Source organism: Squalius cephalus (genome assembly GCF_949319135.1).
Source record: "Squalius cephalus genome assembly, chromosome: 14".
Classification (NCBI taxonomy): domain Eukaryota; kingdom Metazoa; phylum Chordata; class Actinopteri; order Cypriniformes; family Leuciscidae; genus Squalius; species Squalius cephalus.
The window spans coordinates 10550382-10557322 of NC_137135.1; positions in this window are offsets into that span (position 1 = coordinate 10550382).

A 6941-nucleotide genomic window follows, 5' to 3' on the forward strand; every position below is an offset into this window, starting at 1 on the left:
ATGACAACGCAGTGCTGAAGTGCCAACTAGTCTCTCCCTATGGAGGATCCCTTTCCCACTCTACAGATAAAGCGTCGTCGGGAAAACTCAATTTGCGTATCTACCCCGAATTGATCAAATAAAATAAAATTCTGAATCAAAACTATAAGGAAACACCAGTAATTTGTTTAGTCTTGGTTTGTAGGGAATAACAAACCTGCACACATATATTCAAAAGCACATAACTATAGAACCAATTCTTAATGCGCATGTGAACGCCATCAGCGTTTCTCACAGGATCGCGTTTAAAGTCTGTGTAGAGAGAATGGTGTCTTCTTGCCGGCCCCTAATTTAATAACAAATGATCGTTGCGACGGAAGCGAATCAATCAAAATGAACTTTAGCTGTAAAAAAACTTTATTAAAGAACCGCTATAAAGCCAAAACATTCTCTGTTACCTTAAATTATACGTTTATCTCTGTAAAGCTGCTTTGAAACAATCTACATTGTTAAAAGCGCTATATAAATGAAGATGACTTGACTTGACATGTGGCAAAAGGTTTTAGGCCCTGTGAAAATCATGTAGTATCTTGGCAGCAATTTTTGGATGAACAAACACCATTCATATTATCTTCAAAGAATGTAAAAATCTAGTTTCCTGCAGTATGCGGAGCAATGAGAAGAGCAATGAGGCAGCAACATTTTCAGATGTTTATGAACTGTACAACCTTTAGATGGCAGTATAAATATATTTAGCCTACTGAAAATGCTGGTGAAAGCCACCTCCAAAAATGGTAACCTTTGATTAAAAAATGTAATTATGAATGATTTATCAATGCACCTTTTCAGATGTTGTATCGAGGAGAGTCTGAAGGAAAAAGATTCTGAGGGTCTAGAAAGTGTCTTGACCTATACAGTAAATGTCAGGTATCAAATTTAACAAGTATGGCAGAGATTCAGGATATCGTCATCACTATACTCTTTTCAAAGTCAGTGCAAGAGGTGTAATATTTAAAGGGTCACAAATAATATGAAGTCATTGGGTTGACATTACTTTTTATATTCTCTAAAGAAAATATGGGTGGCACTTGTTTTTGTTTTTTGTAATTTTTGTAATATTTTTGTTAATGAATTTAGCCATTTAAATGTATTAACTCTAAGATCTGCTGAAACAGTTCTGGAAGCTTTTGTTTGACAGCCACAGACTTGTTTAAAGCCAGACATTTTCCAGACTTCCTTTTCCTGCGTATCTAGCAGAGTTACAGTGGTTGACAGACATGTGGTTTACTTCATTTGAAAGCCAGTGAGACAGGATCAGTTTCGGAGTTTAGAATAAAAAACTACACAAATTGATGGCACCCGTTCAAGGGATTTATTTCCACTTCCACATTGTTACCATGCACCGCACTGAGCTGCTAATGTTTTTATAACGATTATATAATATGATACAGAATCCATTAATGGTATGAAATAATATACTTAAAATTAAACATGGTCTAAATGGAAAACATGATATTTATATTTAGAGAGAAAATGTGCTGAATTTGGCCTCAGCAAAAAAACTCATTTAATTTCATTACCCTGGAATTTCATTACTTGGCAGTGAACCATTTTAAACCTGTATTTAGTAGTTTGGTGCTAATTTAAATAGTTTTACACATTAAGAAATAAATTGTGTTTTTGTCTACATCTGAATGGTGTACACTCACATGACATAAAAACTTTACTCATACATTTTTTTATTATTTTTTTATAAAAAGTCTTTTGGTCACACCTCTCATTGTCGCCAGGTTTAAATGCTGTGAATCTGCGGAGTTTTACTAAATGTTGGAGAGAATCCTCTCATTGCTGCCGCATCTGTAGATACTCTAGTAGTGTAGTGTTGTTTGGTGATGAGAAGAGTGAATGGTAGACAATGTAACACACTTATTTTTGTACTTTATTGTGGTACATCGGAACACAAGCCTCAAGGTATGTGTCATATTATAGTTTTTGATTCACGGATTGGATCTTGTTTCGGATCAGCAAGAAAAATAATATAAAGATAAATACAATATAAAAAAGTTATAAATAAAGTAAGGTTTACCTGTAGTAGCCTATTCAGTTACAGAAATATAATAATTAGGCCTAAATGTAAAATAACACTATAGTGTTCATTGTATAAATTAAATATAGATTAAAATGTGTTCTTTTGTAAGCTGTGTTTTGTTGTTTGATTAGCATTAATGGCATAGGCAGCAGCAGGTCTTTATAGGCTGCTGTCACTTTAAAAACTAATGCACGGATCCAATTTAATGATATGCATCCGTTTTTTTTCTCAACTGTTTACATTCACTTAAGATACACTCACCTAAAGTATTATTAGGAACACCTGATCAATTTCTCATTAATGCAATTATCTAATCAACCAATCACATGGCAGTTGCTTCAATGCATTTAGGGGTGTGGTCCTGGTCAAGACAATCTCCTGAACTCCAAGCTGAATGTCAGAATGGGAAAGAAAGGTGATTTAAGCAATTTTGTGCGTGGCATGGTTTTTGGTGCCAGACGGGCCGGTCTGAGTATTTCACAATCTGCTCAGTTACTGGGATTTTCACGCACAACCATTTCTAGGGTTTACAAAGAATGGTGTGAAAAGGGAAAAACATCCAGTATGCGGCAGTCCTGTGGGCGAAAATGCCTTGTTGATGCTAGAGGTCAGAGGAGAATGGGCCGACTGATTCAAGCTGATAGAAGAGCAACTTTGACTGAAATAACCACTCGTTACAACTGAGGTATGCAGCAAAGCATTTGTGAAGCCACAACACACACAACCTTGAGGCGGATGGGCTACAACAGCAAAAGACCCCACCAGGTACCACTCATCTCCACTACAAATAGGAAAAAGAGGCTACAATTTGCAAAAGCTCACCAAAATTGGACACTTGAAGACTGGAAAAATGTTGCCTGGTCTGATGAGTCTCGATTTCTGTTGAGACATTCAGATGGTAGAGTCAGAATTTGGCGTAAACAGAACGAGAACATGGATCCATCATGCCTTGTTACCACTGTGCAGGCTGGTGGTGGTGGTGTAATGGTGTGGGGGATGTTTTCTTAGCACACTTTAGGCCCCTTAGTACCAATTGGGCATCGTTTAAATGCCACGGCCTACCTGAGCATTGTTTCTGACCATGTCCATCCCTTTATGACCACCATGTACCCATCCTCTGATGGCTACTTCCAGCAGGATAAAGCACCATATCACAAAGCTCGAATCATTTCAAATTGGTTTCTTGAACATGACAATGAGTTCACTGTACTAAAATGCAGTCACCAGATCTCAACCCAATAGAGCATCTTTGGGATGTGGTGGAACGGGAGCTTCGTGCCCTGGATGTGCATCCCACAAATCTCCATCAACTGCAAGATGCTATCCTATCAATATGGGCCAACATTTCTAAAGAATGCTTTCAGCACCTTGTTGAATCAATGCCACGTAGAATTAAGGCAGTTCTGAAGGCGAAAGGTGGTCAAACACAGTATTAGTATGGTGTTCCTAATAATCCTTTAGGTGAGTGTATAACCGACGGTGTTTATGAGAATACTTGCCGAGATGGGTATTTTGACATAATTTTGTATGTTTGTGTTTGTTTAAGTGCAAGGAGATGCAAAAGAGGAATCAATTAATTGTTCGCACGCTGTATGAAACACCTCTCTGTGTGTACAGCTGTACGCACAGATAACAGCGCTCAAGTACAAAATTGATTCCACTTTAGTATGTCCTTGCGTTGGAATGGTTTAAAATTGCATGAATGTGCAAATCGCCATGACAAAACACGTGTAAAAGATAAACTTTTACTCTATGAACTAATTAATTATTCACTAAATCAAATTACATGTATGCCGGAACGTGGGACCTGGTCCGAACACATCACGAATCACATCACACATCACATCCCGAACACAAATATTTGTACACTTGATATGATCATCTTGATTTTAATGAGGGGAAAAAAACGATACGAGGGCAGATTCGACCCCGGAACCTCTGACATGCTTAATAAGAGTTATCCCATCAGACCATCAGGGAATACGAATGCTGATTGTGGATCTATGGCACTAACGTGAAAAATCTCGGGACTAACAATATATTGTATTATAGTAGATGTAAGAATGAAACTATCACATTAAACATGAGTGCTATGAGCAAGCTAATCAATGTCTTCAGGATCACTAGAAACTCACAGCTAGGTGTGATTGATCAGGGTTGGAGCTAAACTGTGCAGGACAGTGGCCCTCCAGGACAGAGTTTGAGAAACCTTGTATTAGCAAGTAGGTTAAAAGGGTCCTATTATGCCCTTCTTTTGAAGTCTTCATTTTGTTTTTGGGGTGTACTAGAATATGTTTTCATGCTTGATTGTTCAAAAAACGCATTACTTTTCACATATTTTACATTATTACAGCTTCTCTCTCCCCAGTTTGGTTGAACCCATTTTCGTTGAAGCCCCTCCTTCCGAAATATGAAATGTGCTGTGATTGGTTAGCTGGCACGGTGTGTTGTGAGTGGTAGCACTCAGTGCCCACACCCCTTCATAAACGCAAGCTCTACTCAGAATTAAATATTAACAATGGCATCAATTTCAAACCATTTCGAGCCAGATTCAGACCCTTAAAATGTTAACGAACAAGAGGATTGTGCTGAACAGATTTCAAGCACTGGCTTTGCAAGCACGGATTTCACAGGACATTTCAGAGTGGTATGTTCTTTATTAAAATTTCCTTATAGATGGGGTCACGTGATGCTTTGAGAGCGGCAAGACGTGTTCGACCGAGCTCCTCGCCGTGTAGCTGAATTTTTGTTTTAAATAGTCGTCCCACTCGTTTCAAAAGTTTATAGAATTGATGATTAAATGATCAGGATGTCCCTTGACACTTTTTGGTCGCAATCAGACTCGACAAACAAACAAGCTAGAAGAAACACACGCCAAAATAAGGGCACGGTCGCTGAGCAAGATGGCGAAAACTCAGGCCCAGTTCAAGTTGCCTCTAGTGAGACCACGATATCGGGAGATGCAGTGAACTGTATTGTCGAAAAAGTGTTGATGGTTCTTGAAAACAAGCTGCAGGCGATACGTGATCCAATTTCTGAAATATCAGGCAAGTTGGACAACATGATCAAGAGAGTCGTGGAGGCCGAGCAGAGAATTTCTGACCTCGAGGATAACCAAGCTAATAGCTCAACACGCTTTGCATCTATAGAGTCATCCCAGAAAAAACAATCGAACGTGTAGAGGACCTTGAAAACAGTAGCCAGCGGCAGAATATCAGAATTGTTGGTCTCAAGGAAGGCACTGAGGGGAGCGACCCGATAGCTTTCTTTGAATCATGGATCCCGACCACACTAAAAATGAGTGCCAAAGACGGACAGATCAAACTGGAAAGAGCGCATCGCACCGGACCATTAAGAAACGAGGGCGAACATCTGCAAATATAATATCCCCCTCAGGGCTAAAAACACACTATATACCTGCACAGTTCTGTTTTAATGCAGGAGGGTGTTTTTTATTTTATTTTTATTTTTTATGTTCCATGTTTCAAGCAGCTGTGTTTTACCCTCTTACTCAGTTATTGCTATACTTTTTATTTCCTCTTTGCAGTGTAAATGAGTAGTACCTATAACTCAAGCATAAGGCCCATACACAAAAGAAATATATTTCAAATATATTTCTTTTGTGTATGGGAAGACTGGCTGAGAAATCAAACATGCACCAGACCATGCACCTGTAACCGTTACTATGTTACCACCAATACCCAGGATTATCAATCCTGGATATGGAAACTCAATCCCTTCCATCTCCTTGATGAGAAATTAGTTGATTATTTAAAAGAACAGACAGATGTATATTTTCAATGTAATGATACAGATGGAACGGATCCTAGAACAATATGGGAAGCTTACAACACTTTTCTTAGAGGAATGATAATTGCCTACACCAGTAAAAAGAAAAGGGACGCATTATCTGAGCAAATGAAACTGGAAAAGAGAATTATCACAATAGAAAAACAGTTTCACTCCTCTAAATCAGCGCAACTTCTTGTTGAACTTAAATCTCTGAGAGCTCAATTAAACCAATTGCTCACTAGGAGGGCAGATAGTGATATATTATTTGCGAGACAAAGATTTTTTGAAATGGGTAATAAACCTAACCGCCTACTCGCTAGGATAGTTAAAAAGATGTCCATAAAAGGATATATCCCAGCGATTAAAGATCCCTCGGGATGCAGAATAACAGAAAACAAAAAAATAAATGGGATGTTTCAATATTACGAAAAACTATATACACTGTTAGACAGTGTTGCCAGTAAGTTACTGTAATTAAGAGTTACAGTACTGTGGTGTATTTAATACTATTAATATATGCATTAAGGTTGACCCTGAAGACTTGCCGTTGTTAGCTATTGTGTCTTCTGTGCATGTCATAACAAAAGTTGAGTCTGTAATACCCTCATGTTGAGCCTTTTGTGTTACGCCCAGATCTCACTTATAAAGCGGTAAAACGCGTGCCTTGCCTAGTTATTTAAGTACACCTCATAATTGGCAACGAGATAAATCGGTTTAGTTCGTGAAAATGGCGCACTTGTCCCAAAGACCGGACGAGTTCAAGCCGGAGCATGAAACGTGGTCTGCCTACGTTGAGCGCATGGAGTTGCTGTTCGAAGCTCATGATGTCGATGATGGAAAGAAAGTTCCCGTATTGTTGAGCTCGGTCGGCGCAGCAACATATGGCCTTCTACGCAACCTGGTCCAGCCTAAAGACAAAACTTTTAATCAGATTGTGACCATTCTAAAAGATTACTATGAACCTAAACCATTGGTCATCGCCGAGCATTTTAGGTACCGTAAATGTGTCCAGAAAAGCGGCCAGACAGTGACGGAATATGCTGCTGAGCTGCGCCAACTCGCTGCGAAGTGTAATTTCGGC